Raw genomic sequence first — 8,515 nt, forward strand, 5'->3', positions numbered from 1 at the left:
TCTTCCTCATCTTTAATTTAAAAGGGCTTGTTGAATTTGAAAATAGCCCACTAACAGCCTGCTAGTACTGTTGGTTCCTAATGTCTTAACAGTTGTTACAATGGATTTGGGGGTTTGGTTTTTGGTTTTGCATGCTTTCAGTTATTAGGAACCTGAAAAGAACCTTTATTTCTAGCAGTGATGACTCCAAACCTGAAGTTAGGTTGACATAAAGCTCATCAAGGATAAAATACTAATACCTACTTTTCTGAAATTCTTTCAAAATCCAGTGTGAGAATTTTACATTCATACAGTTACAGTGTTACAAGGGTTTTCCAGTCCCTCGTAGAAGCCGCTATCCTAGGCTACAGTTGGGGAAAGGGTTAAAAATGGCCTAGCTGCAGGGGGTAAAGGAGATTCCTTTGCATGAATTGCAGAGGGTAGAACAAGGGCCTCATCTTCAGGGGATATTGCAGTGAGGAAGTTAGGAAAATTGCTAGGTTGGAGTCCTGGAGGTTGGCCAAAGCAGAGGAGGCCTGCTCTTTACCTGCCCTGACGAGAGAGGGAGTATTACACGGCTGTTTCCCCTGTGTGGGGAGAAGCCAGGACAGGCTGTGATGATGGGCATCCCCCAGCGAGTCGTATTCTAGGCAGAGGCCCTCACTTGGTCTGTTCGGTGACCCCAAGGGCTCTCCTGCCTGCACCGCTGGGGGGGTCCCTCACCCTGGAGCTGGGCCTTGGGCTGAGCGATGGCCTCACAAGGAGCGGGGCCGGGCTGTTCCCCTGGCGCTGTGTTACTGGGGTGCCTCTGCCCACCCGTGCTTCCCCGCTGCCTTTTGTTTATGCAGATTAGCCTTTGATCGCATAACCCAACATTATAGGCAGTTCCCAGGCATGCCTATACATTTTGTAGGACGATGTCTAAGCCATAGGCATCCAGCTGTAGGAATACTATGAGGACGTTTGCAGGTGAGATTATTTCTTGGTCTAGGGGTTTTTTCTAGTTGTCTCAGTGGCGAATGCTGAAAGTATTGGTTTAAGTCTTTCTATACTCCTGTGTGTGTGTGCACAAAAACTGCCTTCAAATAAATGTAGGGCTCTGACAAATTAAAAATAAGTTGACGGGCTTTCTGTTACAATTTCTTTCTTAAACCTTTGAGAGGAAGAATGTGAAAAGTGACTCTGACAGACCAGACTGCCTGTCATTAAGCTTTAGGTCTTGTTACATCCATCTACGCTGGATCTGAGAACTATAAAATAGCTTCAGGGGTTTCATCTCAGATGCCCCAACTTAAAGCCAGATATGGGAAGCATACCACGAGGCCTCGCTCCACCAGCTTGGAGAACTGCAGGAAGCGAGGCGCTCTTTAAAACGAGCGATGAAGGAAAGGTGATTGAAATCCTCCTCGTCGAAAGGTCTGTCTTATCACGGCCAGTTGTGCGGTGAACGTTGGGGATGACTTGTTCAAGGCTGTCTGAAGAGAAGACCGTCAGGATCGCCCAGCTCTGTGGCTCAGGGCTGACCCTCCAGCAGCGGGCGGCCACAGCTCTCGCTGTGTGGCACTGCAAGGGCATTGCGTGTGCGTCATTGCTCTCCTGTAGCCGCGTTCTTCACGCTTCTGTTATCATCTCCATCAGCTACTAATGGAAGTACCTCTTGGTAAAGTTAGTGTCAAGAAGTGAAAGAATCTGGTCTGTTTTCTGCCCTTTTCGGTGTGAGACTTAGTTTGGCGTACTCCTAATGAAACTTTGGGTTGGCTGAACAAACTGAACAAGCCCCCTCTCATGGGTATAGCTTTCCCCCTCACATAGGAAAGGTGATAGTACTCACCCTCCTTGCAGAAATGCCAATGTGAACAAGATCAACAGCCATAAAAAAGTGTATCTTGAGTTCCCTTTGGTTTCCCGGGGATAAATACCATCCTCTTGAAGGAAATCTTTTCATGTGCCTCTGAATGCAGTTATCAATGGAACAGAGAGAGGAAGAGAAACTCTCCTAACTAGATTTTAATCCCAGAACATGCAAAGTCAAGCTTGACTGCTCCTCTGAACCAACTTTTGAAATAAAAGATTTGGGGGTTTTTAATGAAACACTAAGTTTATCTGACAGGCTTTGCCGCAATAACTTTTTCAAAGGATATTAAGCTCAAGTTGTCCACAAGAAGAGTGTGGCAGAGGGGAGCTTTAGCTTTGCAAGTTGGGCTTTTTTTCTGAGAGCTCCTTCTTGGTGTACAAGTTACCTGCTGTTAGTTGCACCGCTATTGAATCAGGAGTGTTACAGAATAAACTTGCCTAAAGGAGGCAGAAGTTCCTTCTTAACTCCATACATGTGGTTCGGATAAATACATTCTTATTTCCTTTTTTATTTTCCCTAGGATTTTTCCTCTGGCAAAATGGGATGTTTCAATGGACACTCTTTAAGATCAATGAGAAAAAACATGCCGCCCTGTTCAGACTCTAGCTTTGACAAAAGCATGGAAATATTAAGTGAAAACGTCAATTGAAGACACTTTACAAGGTATTGTATTTCCAGGTGTTGAATCTCTGTTCAATTTCTAGAATGAAAAGTGAAAGCATGCACGAGTCACATCACGATACACCTACAGCTAAAAATCTGCAGAGGGATACGATTATGTTAATACCAGTGCCAGTATCTTAGAACTGGAATCCCTCTTCTTAGTAAAAGTCTTCTGCTTGTATAAAAAACATGTGTATCTTCCCAACTCCTTTGAGATCTCTCCTCCGCTTTGATTACTGAGATGTTATTTGTGCTGTTGAGACTTCAAGGTAAGCAGGTTAGGAAATGTCTGTCCTTATGGAATTGTGCATATGGTATGCAGCAGACATCTGAATCCTTGTGGTCCACAGGCTTTTTTTTGCATGATGTGGAGCACCGGATTGTAAACTTGGTGAAGTTCCCCAGTCTTGAGGGGGAACTATACAATGCAATACGATATGATATGCTATAATACAAAAATTGTAATACAACAATTCTTTTCTCCTTTTCTCTGTCTTCTTTCTTAACGTAGGCAGTTGGCAAAGCCGAAATCAGACCCAAAAAAAGAAGAATAGAAAGAAGGTAAGTAGTGATAATTCCTTAGGATTCCTTTTTAGCCTGGTTTCTGAGAAGGATTGTCTTTGGTCACTCTATTGAACTTGGCTCCCAAAACTTCTGAACTCATCAGCCAAAATCAGCGGAAGTTGTGAGAATAGGTACCTCAAAGGCAGTGAATTTCCTATGAGTTGTATGAAGAGAGGTAGGTGCAAACAGGAGGATATGCTATTAATTCCTTGCAGGCTTGGGGAGAACGCAGTGTGAATCCCAGCCTGCTCTTAGGCACTGGAGAACCTGTTCCTTGGCTTGGGTTTCTTCGTGACATGGATTTTCTGGAGTCTGCAGGACACAAATTGATTGAAAATCAATCGTTCTTGCAAATAGGAGGGAATATTGCCGTATTCTATGTGAGTTAAAAAGTAATTCAGTCATGAGAAGCACAAACCCACAGACATGAGGAAGGTGTCCCTGAAGTTCAGCGATTTACCTTGGAACCGAATTGTGGCGCGGAGCACACGAACAGGCTTGGTGCCGTGAAGCTGCTTGCTGGCAGCTGGGAAAATCTGTTATTTGCCGGCAGAATCCTGCCAGGCGCAGGCTGAACACGGGAAGGGGCCTGAAATGCACTTTGTCTGTAGTTATTCAGGTTCTAATTGTGCTCTACTTTCTCATTGACCTCTCTTAATTATTTTAATGACAGTGTGTGGTGGCTTGACCCTGGCTGGAGGGCAGGTGCCCACCAAAGCCGCTCTATCATTGTCCGTCCTCCGCTGGATGAATAGAATGAAAGGCTTGTGGGTTGAGATAAGGACAGGGAGAGATCACTCACCAATTACAGTCATGGGCAAAACAGACTCAACTTGGGAAAATTAATTTCTTACCAATCAAATCAGTGTTAAGTAAGGAGAAATAAACCCAAATCTTAAAACACCTTCCCCCCCGCCCATGACCCCCCGCTTTCTTCCCAGGCTCAATTTCACTCCTGATTTCTCTCCCTCCTTTCCCCCCACCAGCGGCACAGGGGGACGGGGAATGGGGGTTGTGATCAGTTCCTCACATGTCTCTGCCACTCCTTCCTCCTTAGAGGGAGTACTCCTCACACTCTTCCCCTGATCCAGCGTGGGGTCCCTCCTATGGGAGACAGTCCTCCACCACCGTCTCCAACACGAGTCCTTCCCACGGGGCACAGTCCTTCACGAACTGCTCCAGCGTGGGTCCCTTCCACGGGGTGCAGTCCTTCAGGAATAGACAGCTCCAGCGCGGGTCCCCCTGTAGCCCTGCCCCGCTACCAAAACTTTGCCATGCAAACCCAGGACATAGTGCAAGTAACGAACCTGTGGCAAAGGCTGCTGCGTGGTAAGTACTGGGCAGATGTTGTTTTAAAGCAGCAAGTGTTTGAGCTCTTTGATACTGGGGCGTTTATCTGGAGACATTTCTTATCTTCTAGAGCTTTTGTGTCATGATGCAGAAAATGAAAGTGATGTATGCTTAAACAGTGTACTAAAACTATGCATCTTAAGAAGAGACTTCCCATATAAACATTTTTTAAAAAACCAAACTATCAGATACAATTTTACATGAATGGAGTGAAAACACCTTAGAGAGACCTGTTCGTTGTTTTCACTTTTCCAGAAAGAAGTAACTGGAATAAACTTGCCTCCTGCATGAAACAAAAACTGCGTGTTTGTTTTCATCAGCCTGGCTTTCTAGACTAATAAAAAGTTGCTATACAAGTCGTGCTTTTAACATAAGTCATTTAAGTTGAATGCTGTGGTCGTGACAATAACTTCTAATTCAGTATTTAAAGAAAAAATCCACGGCAGATTTTTTTTACGTTTTACTAGAATAATGGTGAAATAAAGGGAATAACATATGTTCTGTCTCAAAATATTTCATCCATTAACGTATTTTAGTCAACAGGACACTGAAGACTAGAGCTGATGCAAAAGCTGCAGAACAAGTCCATGAAGAAAATGGGGATTTGGAGGTCCGCCAAAGCTGCAGGCTTTGACAAAGCCATTACACCACTACAAATCAATCTGTTTTATTTGACAAACTTATAACAAAGTGAGTGAGATTTTTGTCATCATCTTGCAAAGCTACTAAAATGAGCCTTACTAGCAAGCCTTTGTGCTATGGCATAGTGTCAGCTAGCACCTTTCTCCTTCTTTTGACAACAGAAAAAGGTATTGCTGTTCCTGGTAGCAAGAGCTAAATGTATTCAGTGGTTAGGCTGAGACTACATATAGGATATGGCCTTGTGATAACTGCTGGGCTCAGGTGCCCTCCACTGCAGAGTCCCACCAGGGTCGCACGGCTCGGAACTTGCAGGATGTTGTTAAGCAACCTCTGCTAACATTCCATTGCTGTTGGTCAGGTAGGGTGTCCTCCTCTGCCTCTGCCTCTGCCTCTGCCTGTGCCAGTATGTCCTGTAATTATTGTTAATACAGTGATTTAGGTAACGTGTGGGCCTTTGTCCTTCGCAGCCAAGCTGTTTAACCCGAGTCTTTTGGAAATAGATGCTTGTGGCCGTTTAAGACTTCCAGGTTGGAGAGTGTGTGTGTGTGTGTGTGAGGATGTATTTGGGAAGTGCTTCACGTGTAAAGAGTTTGGGCACAGCCAATGTTTAAATTGGCCCCCGGTGTCTTCATTTTGTGATTGCCAGCTGCAGAGAGATCTTCATACTAGAGCACCTTCTATGTCCGGGCTGGGTGGGTTTATGTGTTGTCTTGTGAACCAAAACACTCACTTTACGGTGTGACTTTCAGTAGATTTAACTTGCCCTCTAAATCGATTTTCTTAGCATCAGAAGCGCCTTCATTTTTAATTAACTTTTCTTGCATGCTTATGAATATTTGTGTAATGCTCGGTTGAGTTGAGATACTGAGGAAAGTTGGATACAGCCAAAGTGACGTAGTCCTAGTGTTTCTGCCTGTCTGTCCATGGCTTAATGACCTTTGTGAAGCCCAAATTGACCTTGTTTTCTGAAAAGTTTGTGAACTGGAACAGGAGCGGGATGGGGTTTTTTCCAGCATATACAGTCATGGGAAATCAACATGAAACTTAAATTACAGTTAAGAGAAGAATAAGCAACCTGTTGTCTGAGGAAGGCTGTGAACTAAACATGACTTAATGCTATCATGCAGAGCAACTGAAGCGCTATTAAAAACCGCTATAATTTCTTTCTGTTACATTACTATGATCTTTAGAATTCTTTTTTCCTACTAAATTAGATTCTTTTTTTTTTTTTTTTTTTACTGTGTTCAGTGAGAGGGGAAAATAAACCCGAAAACAGTGTCTGCAAATCCTCAATCGCTTGTTCTTAACTCTCTCTCTAAAAAAGTAAACATTTGACCTGATTTTTAAGTAGTGTTAAAAAAGTTGGTTAAGCGTCAACGACTCTTACTTTGTGCATACTCTATTAAAATGTCATGCTGATTATGTGTACTGTTTTAAATATTTTTGTTTGTACTTGCCTATCTTTGTTCTTACATGTCAACTTTTTGTCGTAGTACTGCAGAAGCAGTCTTGCAAAAAATGGATGACATGGAGAAGATGCGTAGACGGCGAATGATGGAAGACCTTGGGGTGTTCCACGATGTAGGAGATACTAATCTATTTTACTCTTTTTGTATAAGTAGTGTATTCCACATAGGGAAATTATTTAGTTGTGATTTTAATTTAGCTGAAATAACTTATTCCAAAGAATAGTGTAGTCTACAATAACATTTGGTTTTGCTCTCTAATTATAGTTTAACATCTTACTGTTATGGTCACGCTACAGATAGATACACTCTAAGGGTGGGTGGAGGAAAAATCTTCAGAAGACATGAAAAAGCAGTACTGTGCTGAAATACATGTCTTATACTACACTTTCTGAATGGCCTTATGATTTTTGAATGGAGGCTGTTTACAAACAGCTGTTTCAGGGCTTGGGTTTTCACTGCAAATCTTACTAAAAACTGAATTCGTCGATGTCTGATTTATCTGTGTTTGGTTTTGTGCCAGCCTGGCCTGTGAGCTTAAGAAGTCCTCTGTCCCTAGATGAACTGAGGTTAAAATTATATACAGCAATCATATTTCCTCTTAGTTTTGCTCAATAAATTAAGTTCTACTGTCCTTTTGAATGACAGGCACTTCATTTTTTAAACATCTTCATAGCCTGCTTTCACAGGTTTTTGCTTAGATCTAAATTACTTTTTTTTTTTTTTCATGAAACCAGAATTGTCCATAGTACTTTGTACATCATGTCTCAAATGCCCATATGTGGGTTTTGGGGGTTTTTTTTATCTGCTAGAAATTGCTTTTTCCTGGGTTCTTGGATTATTAACCTGTGATTAATTGATACACTCGGTTTTGTATTTAAGTATTTAACTATCACATGTACAAAACCCTATTTTAGAGCAGAAATTCTTGTTATTAATCCTGGGTGCCAGAATGATGTTCCTGTTCTCCCGTACCTTAATTTAATCTTTTGTGTACATGGAGTGCTTTGATAATGTTACTGTATAGGCACTAAATATGCCCATGTCAGGTTTTCTGCATGTTTGTGACTGATCCTTCTTGTTTCTTTTATTTAGGAGAACCTCGATATGTATGCACAAGGAAAGAAAGAAATCCAAAGAGCTGACAAAGAAATAGCTGATAATCAAGGTGGCATTGTAGGTTAGTTCTGGTTTAAATTTTTTTTACTATGCTCTAGCCAAGAGCCTTGTCTTAAACAATTGAGATGAGCTGAACTACTGAGTATTTTTCTTCTGTTAAAAGAATCTGTGTTGCTATTGACATTACAAGCCATAGTCACGGACTCTAGAGCTGCACTGTAGTGAGCTCAGAACAGGTATTCGGAGGAAAAAAACCCAGTGCTTTTCCAAAATGCTGACAGGATAAAAGGCAACAGATGGCTGTGGACGGGTGGGAATAGAGAGAAACGGACAGTATTCCTCAGAATGAGAAAGAGTGATCTTGCTGCAGCAGGAGCATGACAGTTTTCACGGTTTTGAGCAGTGCAGCAAGAATTTTCAGGAAGGCAGGCAGGCTGCCAGATGAGTATGGAAAGCTCCTCCAGAGTGTGACGATCAGCAGGGGAGAAGATAGTGGTGTTCATTTTTGTGTTTAGCAGGTAGTCGGTGGAAGCTGCTGTCTGGGCCTGTAATTAGGAGCTGTCATCCCGGCACTCAGTGGGAAATAAGATGAGGAATAAGGTGAAATTGTAAAAGGCCATATTAACTTTCTGTTTGAAGTGAGGGGGAAGAACCTCTAAGGTTTTAAGGAGAAGGATAGTTGTGATTAAGGCAGTCAGTCCAACAATCCTTGTAGGAGATTTCTGGATGGAACAGAATGGGGCGAGACTGTACTTAAGGATAGAAAAGGATGCAGCAGTAGTTGAGCTGATCAGTGTTAGGTTTTGTGACAGACCTCCTCTGCACACTCGCTCAGAGAGACAGCGGCAGGAGGGGGAGCCCACATAACACCCTGCCG

At 42.7% G+C, this 8,515-nt stretch overlaps 1 long non-coding RNA gene across 1 annotated transcript; it reads left to right on the top strand.

Annotated features, from left to right (window-relative positions):
* The first annotated feature begins 4,971 nt into the window (after positions 1 to 4,971).
* LOC129197948 (uncharacterized) lies at positions 4,972 to 7,699 on the top strand. The gene is made up of 3 exons (XR_008574410.1): positions 4,972 to 5,101; positions 6,547 to 6,634; positions 7,615 to 7,699. It is a non-coding gene; the product is annotated as an uncharacterized LOC129197948 (long non-coding RNA).
* The last annotated feature ends 816 nt before the right edge of the window (positions 7,700 to 8,515 follow it).

This window comes from Grus americana, chromosome 30 (assembly GCF_028858705.1).
Source record: "Grus americana isolate bGruAme1 chromosome 30, bGruAme1.mat, whole genome shotgun sequence".
Taxonomy (NCBI): Eukaryota; Metazoa; Chordata; class Aves; order Gruiformes; family Gruidae; genus Grus; species Grus americana.